Here is a 17,154-nt window from a genome sequence, read left to right on the forward strand (position 1 = left end):
GTAACGGTCTTGGGAATGTTATCATGGCATTCTCTGGGCACCCTCAACCGATTTGGTTATGAATCCATCCTTGCAGAGCACATACTTCCATACATGCTGATTGTCAAGACAATGAGACATGTCACATGGCTAGAAATGTCCGACAGTGGTTGTACAAGCTCGACCAAGGCTTACACGTACTTCCCTGGCCCCATAATTCCCCAAACTTGAACTTGAACCCAATTGGGCATCTGTGGGACCACCTCGATCGCTATTTGGATACTCCACCACGCACCCTCCAGCAGCTGTGGGATGCACTGCAGTCAGCATGGCTCCAGGTACCTGTGCCAACACACCAGCACCTTATTGGGTCACTCCCAGCCCATCTAGCTGCTGGCCATGCTGCACACGGCGGTTACTCTGGCTATTAGCTGGTGGTCATAATAATGTGACTCAACTGTGTATAACTAATGTGTAGGAATAATTAGATTAATTATTCACAGGTGTCACAACCCATGTTCTGCTCCCTTGATGTACGAAATATAAAAATACAGGACAAACTAGGTTTAAATAACGAGGATAATCATCTCTATTATGGGTGGGGTACAATTGTCAAAATTCTGTACAAGACTAAAGTCGCAGAAATGGAACAGAAAACAAAACAGATTTATGGTACGGGGGAATTCCTTAAGGTGCTCGTCCCATCTGAGGTTAACACCCTGCAACACTAATACAGAGAAAGATGTGACACAAGACACAACAAGCACCCTGCTACTTGCGGATATGTGAAGCCAATTTTTAAATAGCTGCCTTAAAGCAAAATTATAGCTTTCATTTGCCACCCACGAATAAGCCCTTTGTAAAACTAACAAATATAACATTTTAAGTGTTCATGCTTTTCAGAAAAAAAAAAAAAAAAGGGGGGGGGGGAAGAGGGTTCAAGAATCTGGATTCTGCCTTAGGGTGGGTACACATTTGCATGATTTGGGAAAATCAGAACAACAAATCGGGCACATCGTGCAGTGATCCACGGGCCGCATGCGATGACGTGAGATTGGCCGTGTTGCAAGGCATGCGAGGCTGTACATATTAATGTAGGACGGAACAGTGATCGTTTGGTCGTTCATTAGGGCCGGGAGCGGGGTGCGGTAAGAAGCCCTTAGGCTTCTATAGGGTAACGCCAGGTTTTTCCGGCGTTACCCTCTGCACTGATAAAAGTGCGGCTTAGTAAATATGGAAATGCGGTGAAAACCCCGAAAAATTTTTTTTACTGCATTTTCCTTTTAGTACATCCCGGCCTAAATCTTTTAAATGTGTACAGGCACTCTCCTCTGGAGCGGGGCAATGTGCACAATTGTCGTTTGTACAAGTGTGTAGCCGGCCTTACAAAATGTATTTTGGCTTAGCACTTCTGTAAGAGATTTATTGAAGGAATAAAGTGATAGTTTCCACCTATACAGGAGTTCAAAAAAAAAAAAAAAAAAGAAGACTACAGAATGGATGTTATTAGAAGGACAATTATATATATATATATATATATTAGGGATGTGCAGGCTCGGTTCTACTCGGTTCCGTTCGGTTTTTTTTACTGAATCTTATTGGGTTTCAGCTGTCACGAGTTTTGGATAGCCAATAAGATTCGGTAAAAAAAACCGAACGGAACCGAGCCTGCACATCCCTAATATATATATATAAAAGGTTTTATTAACCTTTTGTGACCATAGCTTTCCCATGCACCCTATGTGCAAACTCGTTTATATTAACCTGTGTCAGCTGTCTTTTTGGTAGTGTGATAGAAGCTATGTCAGGTGACTGCCTTACCTTTAAAAGCCATTAGCTGGCAGGTGAGCTTTAAACCAGGTAACATTTTTTCAGTCTAAACTATGTGATAGCAGCTAACAGGTTTCCATCAGTGTGACGGAGAGTGTAGGACCTGCAGAAAGTGGGGTCCCGTGATGTGGGCTGCGGGCTTAAATGCATTGATCAATCCATGAACTAAATCCCCATTATTTATTTACTTATTTATACATCATTGTGAGTGTTTAAACATGGTGAGTGCTGGGTTTTCTGTTTTTATTTATTTAAGCAATGTGGTCACAGGCCACTTGCACCCCAGTCCTGGGAATGGCGAGTGCAGGTCTGCACCTCAAATCTAGGAGTGGCGAGTGCAGTGGATTTCTGACTTTGTGTATATATATATATATATATATATATATATATAATGTAATGCACTGTCAGACCAAACTCAGCATCAGATAGACAAACATTTTTTACTGACATTGCCATACACTGTCAGATAATCGGCCTACGTGTCTGATGGCAGTGGCAAACACAAGATTTCTAGAAGGGGGTTTCCAAATGCCTGATTTTAGAGTGAGTGTGGCCAGTCCATAAAGAGGGCATAATTAGCACTTATACAGCTTTAATATGAGTCATACAAAGTGTATTGTGTGTAATAATTCCAGCATATACAGGACCAGCAATCACAGTAAGCCATTATATGTGTCATACATAGTGTATTGTGTGTCATAATTCCAGCATATACAGGACCAGCGATCACAGTAACCCATTATATGCGGCAGTAGGGCCATCCTGTCTGAGCAGAATGCTTTTTTTTTTCAGATGTGCAGTCCAGGAGTCTGGGGGAGCAGCAGAAGAACCTAGCACTGCCCTGGACATACAGTCAGATGCATAAATATTGGGACATTGACAGAATTTTAATATTTTGGCCTCTATTCACCACCACAAAAGCTTTGAAATGAAACAAACAAGATGTGCTTTTAACTGCAGACTTTCAGATTTAATTTGAGGGTAATTACATCCAAATCAGATGAACGGTGTAGGAATTACAACGGTTTCTATATGTGCCTACCACTTTTTAAGGGGCCAAAAGTAATGGGACTATCAACTCAAAAGCTATTTCATGGACAGGTGTGGGCTATTCCCTTGTTATTTCATTATCAATTAAGCAGGTAGTGTCTGGGGTTGATTCTAGGTGTGATATTTGCATTTGGAATCAGTTGCTGTCGACTCTCAATATGAGATCCAAAGAGCTGTCACTATCATTGAAGCAAGCCATCATTAGGCTGAAAAATCAAAACAAACCCATCAGAGAGATAGCAAAAACATTAGGTGTGGCCAGATCAACTGTTTGGAACATTCTTAAAAAGAAAGAATGCACCGGAGAGCTCAGCAACACCAAAAGACCCGGAAGACCACGGAAAACAACTGTGGTGGATAACAGAAGAATTATTTCCCTGGTGAAGAAAAACCCCTTCACAACAGTTGGCCAAATCAAGAACACTCTCCAGGAGGTAGGTGTATATGTGTCAAAGTCAACAATCAAGAGAAGACTTCACAAGAGTGAATATAGAGAGTTCACCACAAGATGTAAACCATTGGTGAGCCACAAAAACAGAAAGACCAGATTAGAGTTTGCCAAACAACATCTAAAAAAGCCATTACAGTTCTGGAACAACATCCTATGGACAGATGAGACAAAGATCAACTTGCACCAGAGTGATGGGAAGAGAAGAGTATGGAGAAGGAAAGGAACTGCTCATGATCCAAAACATACCACCTCATCAGTGAAGCATGGTGATGGTAGTGTCATGGCGTGGGCATGTATGGCTGCCAATGGAACTGGTTTTGTCAGCAGTCACATTGATAATGTGACTGCTGACAAAAGCAGCAGAATGAATTCTGAAGTGTTTCGGGCAATATTATATGCTCATATTCAGTCAAATCCTTCAGAACTCATTGGACGGCGCTTCACAGTGCAGATGGACAATGACCCGAAGCATACTGCAAAAGCAACCAAAGAGTTTTTTAAGGCTAAAAAGTGGAATGTTATGCAATGGTCAAGTCAATCCCCTGACCTGAATCTGATTGAGCATGCATTTCACTTGATGAAGACAAAACTGAAAGGAAAATGCCCCAAGAACAAGCAGGAACTGAAGACATTTGCAGTAGAGGCCTGGCAGAGGATCACCAGGGATGAAACCCAGCGTCTGGTGATGTCTAATAGGGGTATTCAATATGGGTGCGATAACATTGTTTTTTGAGTTAATATCACTTGTTTTAGTTTTACACCGTATTCAATTTCAAAGACTTATCGCAGTTTTGAAAAGTCTTTGATAAAAAACGGTGATAACCTTTCACCATTGAATAGGTGTTGAAAAAAAAGTGCAGAATTGGGGTTTGGGGGTGCGGGCTTAAAAAAAATAGCCTGCACCCCTGAGATTGACATTTAAAAAAGAACTGTGTAAACAAAAGTTTTAAAAAAAAATAGGGACACCCCAAAAAATTAAAAAATTGGGGTGCAAAAAAAAAAAAATGGGAAAAAAAAATTGTTAAACAATAGGGAAATAGGTTCAGGGCTATTCTCTAAGTATGCGGCAGGTGCACAAATGCAGAATTTTAAAAAAATTACTTTAGGGACACAAAAATATGCTAGTACTCATTTTCATGTACCCCAAATTTGATGGGACCACTTAAAAAAACAAAAAAAATAACCTAAGTGCTCTTCTGCATCACTTCTTCAGTGTCGGAAAAAAAACACCTGCTGCGGCTATTTAAATCCCTGACTTTCAATTAAAGGCTAAAACGGGGGTACCCATAGTGTTCCCCCATGTTTTTACAACTTTAGGGGGGTCTTACAATTATTTTAAGGAAAAATTTGTAACTTTACACAAATCCAACTTCGGAGTTTCCCGTTTTCGTTAATTTTATTTTGAAAACGGGGATAAGCGGGAGCGCGCACTATACCTTTACGCAGAAAAAAACTCCGATATGAAACGTTAACTTCGCCAGGGAAGTTAACCTTTCATATTGAATACCCCTCATAGAGGCCAAAATATGAAAATTCTGTCAATGTCCCAATATTTATGCACCTGACTGTATATGTACATAGCTGTCTCCTTATGTACTGGAAAGTGTATTATTATACAATATTAATAATTAACCCTATTAATGGTCTATAGCAGGGCCGTAGCTAGGGTAGTGTGGCCGGTGCCATCGCACAGGGCACCACAGATCAGGGGGCGCTGTTTGGGCCTGTCAAATTTCTGTTTATTATCATTCTCACTTGTAGCTTCCTCTTATTTCATCCCCAGCATCTCCTGGCCTCCCCTATCTCTTCCCTGGCCTTTCCCCATTAGGCATTTGCCCTTTTTTGGGTGCATTATGTCCCTTTGTAAAATGAGGGGGGCGCCAATGCTCTTTATAGCACAGGGCACCAAAAAGTCTAGTTACAGCTCTGGTCTATAGCAGTGCATCCCTAACAGTGCACGTTTTCCACATCTCCTAGTTCAGGGTTCCCAACCACGGTCCTCAAGGCACACTAACAGTCCAGGTTTTAAGGATAGCCATACTTGAGCACAAGTGATTTAATTAGTATCTCAGTTATTTAGATTTCTCCATCTGTGCTCAACCATGGATATCACTAAAACCAGGACTGTAATACCCCTTTTACACCGGAGCTAAAACCCGGGTTTTTGAAGGGTTAACCCGGGCAGCTCCCTGGTGTAAAAGGGGAGAGAGTTGGATCGCCGGGTCAAGTGACCCACCAATCCAACCCAGGTAAGTAGCAGGGTTTAACACTGGCGTAGCCCGTGAAACCCTGCTGTGAGAACAGCGCACTGCGGGTCACGATGACCTGGGGTGCGCTGCTAGCCGGCCGATTGGTCCGGCTTCAGTGGCGCTTGGAGATGACGTCATCTCCAAGCGACCACTTTCACTACGCAAAAGCCGGGTCTATGCAGACGGGACTGCAGTGTGAGCAAACTCCGGGTCAGACCCGGAATTTAGGTGGAAAAGGGGTATTAATGTGCCTTGAGGACCGTGGTTGGGAATCACTGTTCTAGTTGGTTCACAGGTGTAGTTATTACTGGCTGACACATGTAAAAAAGATCCACAGATGGTACTAATCATTTAATTTGTGAAACAGAAGAAAATGCAGCACCAGTAACATTCAATTAAATTACTATTTCTATTGTGGTCATGGTGTGGGCTGGGGGGGGGGGGGGGGGGTTTCCAGGCAGCCAGAAACCCCCCCTGTGTTTGCCTATGGATGGGGAAGTATATCCACTGTCAAATCCAAGCAGAAATTATCGCATTTGTCAGGCATGCTGGCAGATTCGTCATGCCTAACAGGCCAATAATTGCTGCTCGGTCGCCATCATACACTGTGCAATTATTGGTCAGATCAGCCTTATCGTGTCGATAACTGCACAGTTTATGGCCGCCTTAAGCTAAAAACATTAGCATAGAGCGCTATTCAAATCAGCACGCTGTTTGGTCTGACTAATGAATTCTTCTCGCAAAAGTGTGCTGGATGCGAGGCAGTTTTCCGGCTTAGCGCAGAGCTAACAGCCTCGCGGCCGACATTTTAGTCGGAGAATACCGGTTCTCACGACTAAACACCCAGGTTAAGTTGCGAGAACCGGCATTCTCCGACTTAACAGCTTCTAGTTGGACCAATCAGCAATGTGGGAGGTACCTTCTGGCACTATTCAACTCCCACTGAATTGAATAACCCCCCATTAGGAAGGTGTTGTTGGTGGGGGCTCAGAAGTATTTATGATATATCTAATTAAAGACACACACAATTTGTGAAACAAATATGTTTTTTTGTAAGGTTCTACTATTCTGATTGTAATACAAAAAGCCACAACAATGCATCATATTTTAAACAAGGAGGCAATTTACTATGTCGTGTTTGATGACGGTTTGCATCTGTACCACACTGTCGGCTGTTTGAAATACTCTGCAGATTGGAGGGCAATTGTAAAACCTGCTGTTTATGTGCAGCATTTTAACATGACCAAACTATAACAAAATAAGACAGCCAGGGAAACACCAGAAACTTAGCCAATCGGAAAATGGGGAAGTACAGTACATTATGAAATAAACATTATATAATGAATACAATAGGGCAGTGGTTCTCAAACTCGGACCTCAAGACCCTCCCCACACAGTTCATGTTTTGCAGGTCATCCAGCAGGTACACAGGTGTACTCATTACTCACTGACACATTTTAAAAGATCCACAGGTGAAGCTAATTATTTCAATTGTGATTCTGTCAGGAGACCTGGAAAACATGCACTGTTGGGGATCCAGAGGACAGAGTTTGAAGACCTGTGCAGTAGAGGTCCAGATAAATGTTTATTTACAATAAAGCAATTTTAATGATTATATCAAGATGGAAATATGAAGAGATTTGCCAACAGGACAAATTAATGTATTTATGACAAGGGCAACAATTATTGTTTTATGATGCGGCCACAATTAATAATTGTTACTCCTGCCAAAAACATATTTTTTTGGCCCAATTAGCAATCCCAAAGTAAAGTAAGAAATGTGTTACTACGACAGTTCAACTGTTTGCAAACCGCCGTTTGATAAATATTGTGACTTTTGATCTTTACAGGAGAAAAAAAAACGGGACAGCAACCTGTAGTGTGGAGTTTTGAAAAACTATGGTTGTGCAGTAAAAGAGACCAAAAAAAACAAATTATTTTCTCCTAGTTGTCACTAAACAAAATTTGACCCAGTGCATACCTCCCCAAAGGCACATCCACCCAAAAAAAGGGCATAACTTCTTAGGAAATGGCGTCCCCGAGCTACGCCCCCCGTTTCCATCACGCCGAGTGCATGCCTAGAGCTCTGGGGTCTACTGAGCAGCAGGTGCGAGGGGGCAGTCACCTCTCCCCGCCCACCGCCCCCAAGGGACACTGAGGCCTGCATGTGGGATAGGGAAAGTGCCCGAAAAGCGGGATTGTCCCGCCAAAATCGGGACAGGTGGGAATTATGCCCTGTGAGTCTATTACAGATTTAGGAGGTTAAAAAAAAAAAAAAAAATTGTACTTTTGCATATCTCCCAACATTCGGGACATCTCTGGCGTCCGCGTCCAAAAAGAGGGCATGGCCTTGCAGCATACCCTCAGTTTCATCACTCTGGGGGCGTGCCCAGCACTTTCGAAGATGCTGGGCTGCCCTAGAGACTCTCTCCCCACTGTTTAGATGCCATGTGCATGGCATCTACCTCACCTGATGCTCTGCTATGTAATGCTATGCAGAGCAGCGGTGTGTGCTCCCCCCGACGGGGGGTATGGGAGGTATGCCTTGTTAAAAAGATTTCCATTAAGAAGCCGACGGAATATGCTTTTACAAATAAACACATATTTAAGCGCAGTTCTGCACTATTAGTAGATGCGCCAGGTGTCCATCAGGCATACATCAGACACCCTTACGCTCAATATTTTAAACATTCGTTGTGATCACAACATGCACATTAGCTGGGGGCCATCAATGTATGTTTGCACCAGTACTCGCTCACCCAGATACAGTTCGCATGTCTCTGGACACGGCCCTACCGAACTAGGACTACGTTAGAACAACCATTTCTTCCCTTGTACCGTTCTCCAGTCACAAGCAAGTGCTTAATCATTTGCATATTTTGCGCTAAATAAGCTGGAATACTGCCAACTCGGCACCGGCCCCTAGCATTTTTTTGGATTCCCAAAATTAAACAAATAAACCAGGAATTAATAAATACCTGCATGACAACAATGACAAAAACATACCTTCAAAGTTCAGCTTGCTACCACCCCAATCTTCATTTTAACGCTTTAGTTTTTTCCCAGAATATACCACTTTGTTCAGCCACCACAACATCTTAACTAAATGTGAAAATGAATAAACTTAAGGTATGTCTATATATTACATGTGCCCTGAGAGTGAGGGGACATCATGTATGTCTATATATTACATGTGCCCTGAGAGTGAGGGGATATCAGGTCTGTCTATATATTACATGTGCCCTGAGAGTGAAGGGACATCAGCTCTATATTACACGCATCCTGAGAGTGAGGGGATATCAGGTCTGTCTATATATTACATATGCCCTGAGAGTGAGGGGACATCAGCTCAGTCTATATATTACATGTGCCCTGAGAGTGAGGGGACATCAGGTCTGTCTATATATTACATGTGCCCTGAGAGTGAGGGGACATCAGCTCTATATTACACACATCCTGAGAGTGAGGGGACATCAGCTCTGTCTATATATTACATGTGCCCTGAGAGTGAGGGGACATCAGCTCTATATTACACACATCCTGAGAGTGAGGGGACATCAGCTCTGTCTATATATTACATGTGTCCTGAGAGTGAGGGGACATCAGGTCTGTCTATATATTACATGTGCGCTGAGAGTGAGGGGACATCAGGTCTGTCTATATATTACATGTGCCCTGAGAGTGAGGGGACATCAGGTCTGTCTATATATTACATGTGCCCTGAGAGTGAGGGGACATCAGGTCTGTCTATATATTACATGTGCCCTGAGAGTGAGGGGACATCAGGTCTGTCTATATATTACATGTGCCCTGAGAGTGAGGGGACATCAGGTCTGTCTATATATTACATGTGCCCTGAGAGTGAGGGGACATCAGGTCTGTCTATATATTACATGTGCCCTGAGAGTGAGGGGATATCAGGTCTGTCTATATATTACATGTGCCCTGAGAGTGAGGGGATATCAGGTCTGTCTATATATTACATGTGCCCTGAGAGTGAGGGGACATCAGGTCTGTCTATATATTACATGTGCCCTGAGAGTGAGGGGACATCAGCTCTGTCTATATATTACATGTGCCCTGAGAGTGAGGGGACATCAGCTCTGTCTATACATTACATGTGCCCTGAGAGTGAGGGGACATTAGCTCTGTCTATATATTACATGTACCCTGAGAGTGAGGGGATATCAGGTCTGTCTATATATTACACGCATCCTGAGAGTGAGGGGACATTAGCTCTGTCTATATATTACACGCATCCTGAGAGTGAGGGGATATCAGGTCTGTCTGTATTACACGCATCCTAAGAGTGAGGGGACATCAGCTCTGTCTATATATTACATGTGCCCTGAGAGTGAGGGGATATCAGCTCTGTCTATATATTACATGTGCCCTGAGAGTGAGGGGACATCAGCTCTGTCTATATATTACATGTGCCCTGAGAGTGAGGGGACATTAGCTCTGTCTATATATTACATGTGCCCTGAGAGTGAGGGGACATCAGCTCTGTCTATATATTACATGTGCCCTGGGAGTGAGGGGACATCAGCTCTGTCTATATATTACATGTGCCCTGAGAGTGACGGGATATCAGGTCTGTCTATATATTACATGTGCCCTGAGAGTGAGGGGACATCAGCTCTGTCTATATATTACATGTGCCCTGAGAGTGAGGGGACATTAGCTCTGTCTATATATTACATGTGCCCTGAGAGTAAGGGGACATCAGCTCTGCCTATATATTACATGTGCCCTGAGAGTGACGGGATATCAGGTCTGTCTGTATTACACGCATCCTGAGAGTGAGAGGACATCATAGACGGAATGCATCCCGCCACTGACTGCAAGCACAGCCGCTTTCAGCAATGCCGTATGCTTGTACATTTGCATTAAAATCACAAAGAACAGTTCTCCTGATAAGAGCGGTCCTTTGTGATATAAGGACATCTGGGTATATAACCCAGGAGTCTCTGTGTAGGCACGGCCGTCGGAATCGTTGCTGTTGTTGCATCCTGCCCCAGATCGGTCTGTATTGCATGCATCCTGAGAGTGAGGGGACATCAGGACTGTCTGTATTCCATTTAAAAGTTGGAAGGTTTTTATTACATCAAAACATCTAATCCAGTGGTCGCCAACCTTAATTGAGGTGTGAGCTACTTTAGTAAAATGAAACCTCCTGAAGAGCTACTATAACTGTAGAAAAAAAAAAATCTGGCTAATAACCGAACAATTGAAGGTCATTTAATGAAAAAAAAAGTTTAATAGAAAATAACAATGCATTTAATTAGTACAGTGATCTCGTTGTAATTTGTAAATAAAGTTTAAGCACAGGCACATTTCACTTTTAATTACCGGTTCCAAGCAGTAGAGGAGCAAAAGATATACTGTAGGCAGGGCTGCTGTGTGATTTTCCGGCAGGGCTGGGCGGGAGTCACTCGCTCCGCCGAGGCGTATACGCTTTGGGTAGAACCACAGGTAAGAACATCAGGTGATTGCCGTAGAGGCTTCAGCAATCATCTGACGTGCTTACCTGTGACTCCACCAATTGCTCTGACGCAACGGGGGAGCGCGAGTCAGAAGTCACTTCCTCCTAGTTGACTAGGCAGTACTGCAGCTAGGTGAGCTACCAAAATTAAGATTGAGAGCTACTGGTAAACTCGCGAGCTACGGGTTGGCGGCGACCACTGATCTAATCCATACTTCACACATGAAGCCCCAATGGGTGAGATTCCTCCCACCAGCAGGGAATACTTTAGTACATAAGTACTATGCCTCTGCACGGTTATAAATGAGACCGCGTTCTCTGCCCCGCCTACAAAAAAAAACGGTCACAGACGTATGAAAGAGAACGGTAGTTGTATTAAGTTAATCAAGTATAAATATTTGAATTATGTCACCTACATTATTTATCTCAGTAATACATGCTTATGGGTCAATTCAATTATGTACGCATTCCGGAACGGCACATCTCTGATTTGTCTTTGCTCAGATAGAGGTGTGCACAAAACTTGGCAATGGAGCCACGATTTAAAGCCAATATACGCGCATCCCTACAACGCGCCCACAAATCGACCCCTTAATGTCAGATAGTGGCTTTAATTGCCGTACAAGGTTGCAAAAAAACAGGACAATCTCTATATGGGCGAACCAGGAGGATGAAGTTAGCCATGTAGGGCTATGATCACAAGGATGGTCAGAGCCAGTCAAACACCCCCCCCCCCCCTCTCCAAAAAATTTTTTACCAGCCTCCCTGGTCAACAGTCAGATGTTGATAAAGGTTAGCGATCCATTTTTACATACAACAATTTTCTGACAATCAGGCCACGAACTTCCAAATCACCCGCCAGAACTACAATGTATAGGACTTGCAAAGAAAAAAAATAAATAAATTGTGTTGGAGAATTTTTTCGTTAAAGTCTTATTACATTACTCTGTTTCCGTTTTGCCTCAGGATCTGCAGAACGGTCTTGAAAAGCAGCCAGCGTTCCTGCAGAGATTAACCAAAAATAGTGTATTTATGTACAGGATGAATCAAATGTATTACCATTGTGGGAAACTACAAGGAACCAGAAATATCACCTTTATTAAATAGAACAGAGCTCAAATTTCCCCCGCTGAGCCTACAAGGACAACCCCACATTACAATATTTATTTATTTATATAGCGCACACATATTCCGCAGCGCTTTACAGAGAATAGTTGACCATTCACATCAGTCCCTGCCCCAGTGGAGCTTACAATCTATATTCTCTATCATATACTCACACACATACACACTAGGGTTAATTTATATTTGGAGCCAATTAACCTTCCAGTATATTTTTGGAATGTGGGAGGAAACCGGAGTACCCGAAGGAAACCCACGCAAGCACAGGGCAGTGGAGGAAATCGAACCCTCGACCTCAGTGCTGTGAGGCAGTACCGCTACGCATTACACCGTCTGTGCTGCCCCACTTTACAGAGCAGATACTCCCAGATATGTATGGACTGCAGGGTGTGTGTATGTATATATATATATATATATATATATATATCCGCTGGGTAACTGTGGGAGCTGCAGATGCAGTGATTCGCCACCTATCAACAGCCGTCGCACAGGGTATCCCAGTCAGAAAACCAAGGACAGAGGGCCTGATTCACTACGGATCGCAATTGCAGCTGCGATTACGCACGCAGGTCTGCTGCGAAAATATGCCACTGTCTGCAATCGCAAAGCTTTTAAAAAGACGCCTAAAGCTGGCATTGAGACACCCACTACTGCTTTTGCACACCCGTAATACCTTTCAATCCTGCGTATACATCGGCAACATCGAGTAACATCGGCCCCACGCACAATTACAGCAGGTCTGACCTTACTCAGAAATTGCTAACCTCGTCACACAAAGTGAGTTCTCAAGCTGCGCATGCCGTCGCAGTGGCTAATTTATGCATGCCCAAGTAACGGCGCTCAAATGGACAGGCACGCCTGCATTTCTCCGACCATTCCCCCGTCACCACCCCCAAACGCTGACCTCCCGTCCCTCTGTCTGTGATGGCTTTGTATCTGCGTAGGTGAACGCAGAGCGATCACAATGCTAACTCGTTCACACGAATTGCGTTGTATACGCACGCGCAGTACGCAACACTCAGTCGTCCATTATGGCAAAAACGATCCATGCTGAATCAGGTCCGGGGTTTATAGCGGGAAAGTTAAAATAAATATAGATACTGAAGGTGCTGGTGTCTGCTTAGTAAATATCAAATCACTTTTCATACAAGTACTTTCTTATCTAGAAAAGAAAAAATACAATGATAGGAAATAGGTCCTATAAATTAGGTTTTCTTTCATGTGGTACATGAGCGAAAATCATAGTGCGGTCTCTGTGCTTTCTATATCTGCAAGGATAAAAGCTTTCCATATACAGTAATAGCAACAGGCACACCAACAAGCCCGGGAGTGGTGTCACATGGCACTTTTCCACTTTCAGAAGCGCTCATGCACAGACGGTGTAATGGTTAGCATTACTGTCTCACAGCACTGAGGTCGCGGGTTTGATTTCCGCTACGACCCTAACTGTGTGGAGTTTGTAGGTTTTCCCTGTGCTTGCATGGATTTCCTCCCACTATCCAAAATATATACTCGTAGGTTAATTGGCTCCCAACAAAAAAATTAACCCTAGGGAACACAGATTGTAAGCGCCATTGGGGCAGGGACTGATGTGAATGGTCAAACGTTCTTTGTAAAGCGCTGTGGAATATGTGTGCGCTATATAAATAAGTGGTAATAAATAAATAAACATTGTGTATAGTAATTTTAATCCCAGCTGAAATAGTCCAAAACCATTAAAGGTTTCTCTGCAAGCTGCAAAGTTGCAAAACTCTGTTGGATCTGTTTAATTGGAGAACTTTTTCACTGAGGGTTTTAGACACGCGTGTAAATTTAAGCTCCCTCGTCTGGCTTCAAACTTCAAATAAGTAGCCTCCAGGTTGCATTAGATGTCATCTTTTTATTGGGAGGAGGGGGGGGGTTTTGATTTATGGAGCACCGTTAATTGAAAAAGATTGCGACAGGAACGCAGGTGTGTCGCAACTGTTTTCAGGGAGCATCTCTGCCTGCGATAGCTATCTGCACGACCACAGGGTTAGTCAGAAGTCAGGTATTCAACTGATCTGTGACTAAGATGCGCCTTTGCACGCAGCTGCTTGGATTTACGAAGCCGCCAGTGGGCGTCGCAATACAAATCCCAGCGGCAGCAACAAACTGCAGTTTTTCACACAGCCGCTGTGTACATATTTGCGGCTGCATTAGCGTCCATCTCTGAATCGAGCCCTTCGTTTTTGGTAAATAGCAGGAATAGCGCAGTTCCCGCATGTTATATGGGGGTGATCAGTTCTACTCGTAGGCGTAAAACAATCCTAAACGGTGTGCGCACATGTACCGAAGAGAAACATTGCAGATTGTCCTGTGCCCCCCTATTGGTTGCGGGCGCAAGTTACCAGGGAAACAGTCCTGATGACAGCAATTCACGGAAACCGTAATCAATTCAATTGTCCCATAGACATTATTTGAATTTGGGGCAAAGAGATGCTGCACTTTATATGTTGAGTGAAAACCCCTCCTGTGACACCAAACAGAGAACAGACAATGCAAAGAAAATATACATACTGTACAATTCAAAAAATCTTAACACCTTCCATACTGTGCCTGCCTCATATGTTTCAATGCTTTATACTGGCATAGCTTAGAATAGTGCACTATAGTGACAGTTAAGTAAACGTAGGGAATTAAAACGGCAAGAACTAAAAAGGTAACACACACAAAATAAAGGACAACAACAGAATATATAGAATATGACAGGTTGACATGGAATATTCATGATGGGCTAAATTGATTACTTGCTGAACTAATGAAAAGAAACATAAATCAGCCCTACTCAATAGCATATAGCTCGTCTTGTGGCATCAATAGCTGGACTGTGACATAATGGAAACTAAAACTATTAATTATTTACAAACAGTTGGTTATACTTTGGAAAAAAAAATATGGCTTTATTCAGAAAGCTTAGGGCACAACAATATTTATATATATTTCTGCAACCGCAAAAAAAAAAAAAACTGTTAAAAAATACATTTTCTGGATAGGGTGAGTGGAAATGATCAGGGCCAAATAGTGAGCAAGTGAATAGACTACTGATTGATGTGTGGAAAAAGTCCCTTTTATGTAGAGAGAAAAGAATGGCATATGATCCGTAACCTGCGGAGGGGCTTCTGGAAACTAAAGTGATAGTGTGAGTGACAGGCCAGCATCAGACTGCTGCACGATTGGTTGTAAGAGGAGGAATATCAAGCTGATTAGGGTCATAAAAACATTATACATCTCTATCTTTGATAACAAACAGTCTGATATATAGAATGATACTGGACAAGAAACTGACATAGCAGTCTTACTTATGGCTGGTAATAGGCTGAACTGAAAAAGCAATGCAGCAATTGGTGATGCAGAAAGAGCCAGTGGTTGGGCATGGCAGGATAGCATGGAGTTTCCTCTGATGCGTATAATATACTGTCAACAATGCAAAGTGACAAAATAAAGTACAATAAATAATGACAATAAACACCTCTAATTGCCAAGAAAAGAAAAAATAAATAAATATATATATATATATAGATATATTTAAATTTGACCAAGACATGAGAGGGGATGTTAACCCCATTTAGAGCTGGTGTTTGTAATGAAGCATGCAGGGGAGGGTATTGCAGTGAATGCACAGCTGGAGTGATGGGTACATAGAAGGAGATAGGAGATACTAGAGGGACACATAAGGCTCTGCAGACATGGAGAGGTGCGTACTGTGCTCTGCTCTCCCATCAGAATGCAGCAGGGGCTGCAGTGATTCAGGACAAAGGACCCCCCTCCCTGCAATGACTGCAGACAGATAGCACGGGGAGATTACGGGGATGCCCCTTACCTGCTCCTGGCTGCACTGCTTCCCGGTCCCTGCTCGCCTCCCTCCCCGGGCTATGCTACAGCTTCCTCTCCTCCCACCGGCTCCAGCTCCCACACAGCTGATCTGCAACAATGTAACAAGCTGGAGGGACGGCGGCCGCGGGGGGACATTCTTCCCACTCTTAGCAGCAGCCTCTGCTCACTGCTCAGCCTTCACACATCCTATCACCAGCAGCAGCATTAAACCTGATGCAGATGTGCCGCCCCACACCCTATGTATACTAAGAGATGTATATAGAATAGATGGATGGTAATGCCTCCCATGCTGTGTACACTGAGGGGTGTATATAGATGGCCATGCACCCCATGCTGTGTATACTGAGGGGTGTATATAGATGGCCATGCCTCCCATGCTGTGTACACGGAGGGGTGTATATAGATGGCCATGCCTCCCATGCTGTGTACACTGAAGGGTGTATATACATGGCCATGCATCCCGTGCTGTGTATACTGAGGGGTGTATATACGGTACATGGCCATGCATCCCGTGCTGTGAACACTGAGGGGTGTATATACATGGACATGCCTCCCATGCTATGTATACTGAGGGGTGTACTGTATATACATGGCCATGCATCCCATGCTGTGTACACTGAGGAGTGTATATACATGGCCATGCCTCCCATGCTGTGTACACTGAGGGGAGTATATACATGGCCATGCCTCCCATGCTGTGTACACTGAGGGATGTATATACATGGCCATGCATCCCATGCTGTGTACACTGAGGGGTGTATATACATGGCCATGCATCCCATGCTGTGTACACTGAGGGGTGTATATACATGGCCATGCATCCCATGCTGTGTACACTGAGGAGTGTATATATAGATGGCCAGGCATCCCATGCTGTGTACACTGAGGGGTGTATATAGATGGTCATGCCTCCCATGCTGTGTACACTGAGAAGTGTATATACATGGCCATGCCTTGTACACTGAGGGTGTATATACATGGCCATGCATCCCGTGCTGTGTATACTGAGGGGTGTATATACGGTACATGGCCATGCATCCCGTGCTGTGAACACTGAGGGGTGTATATACATGGACATGCCTCCCATGCTATGTATACTGAGGGGTATACTGTATATACATGGCCATGCATCC

The 17,154-nt window shown here is 43.6% G+C and overlaps 1 protein-coding gene across 1 annotated transcript in view; it reads right to left on the reverse strand.

Annotated features, from left to right (window-relative positions):
- The window catches only part of LOC148478239 (uncharacterized), a 135,535-nt gene extending 119,355 nt beyond the window's left edge, over positions 1–16,180 (reverse strand). Inside the window, exon 1 of the mRNA XM_088455751.1 lies at positions 16,008–16,180. The gene's annotated coding sequence lies outside the window, so the exon portion shown is untranslated. The remainder of the gene's footprint in view (positions 1–16,007) is intronic.
- Between the last annotated feature and the right edge of the window lie 974 nt (positions 16,181–17,154).

Source organism: Taudactylus pleione, unplaced genomic scaffold, assembly GCF_031769625.1.
Source record: "Taudactylus pleione unplaced genomic scaffold, aTauple2 ptg000671l, whole genome shotgun sequence".
NCBI lineage: Eukaryota > Metazoa > Chordata > Amphibia > Anura > Myobatrachidae > Taudactylus > Taudactylus pleione.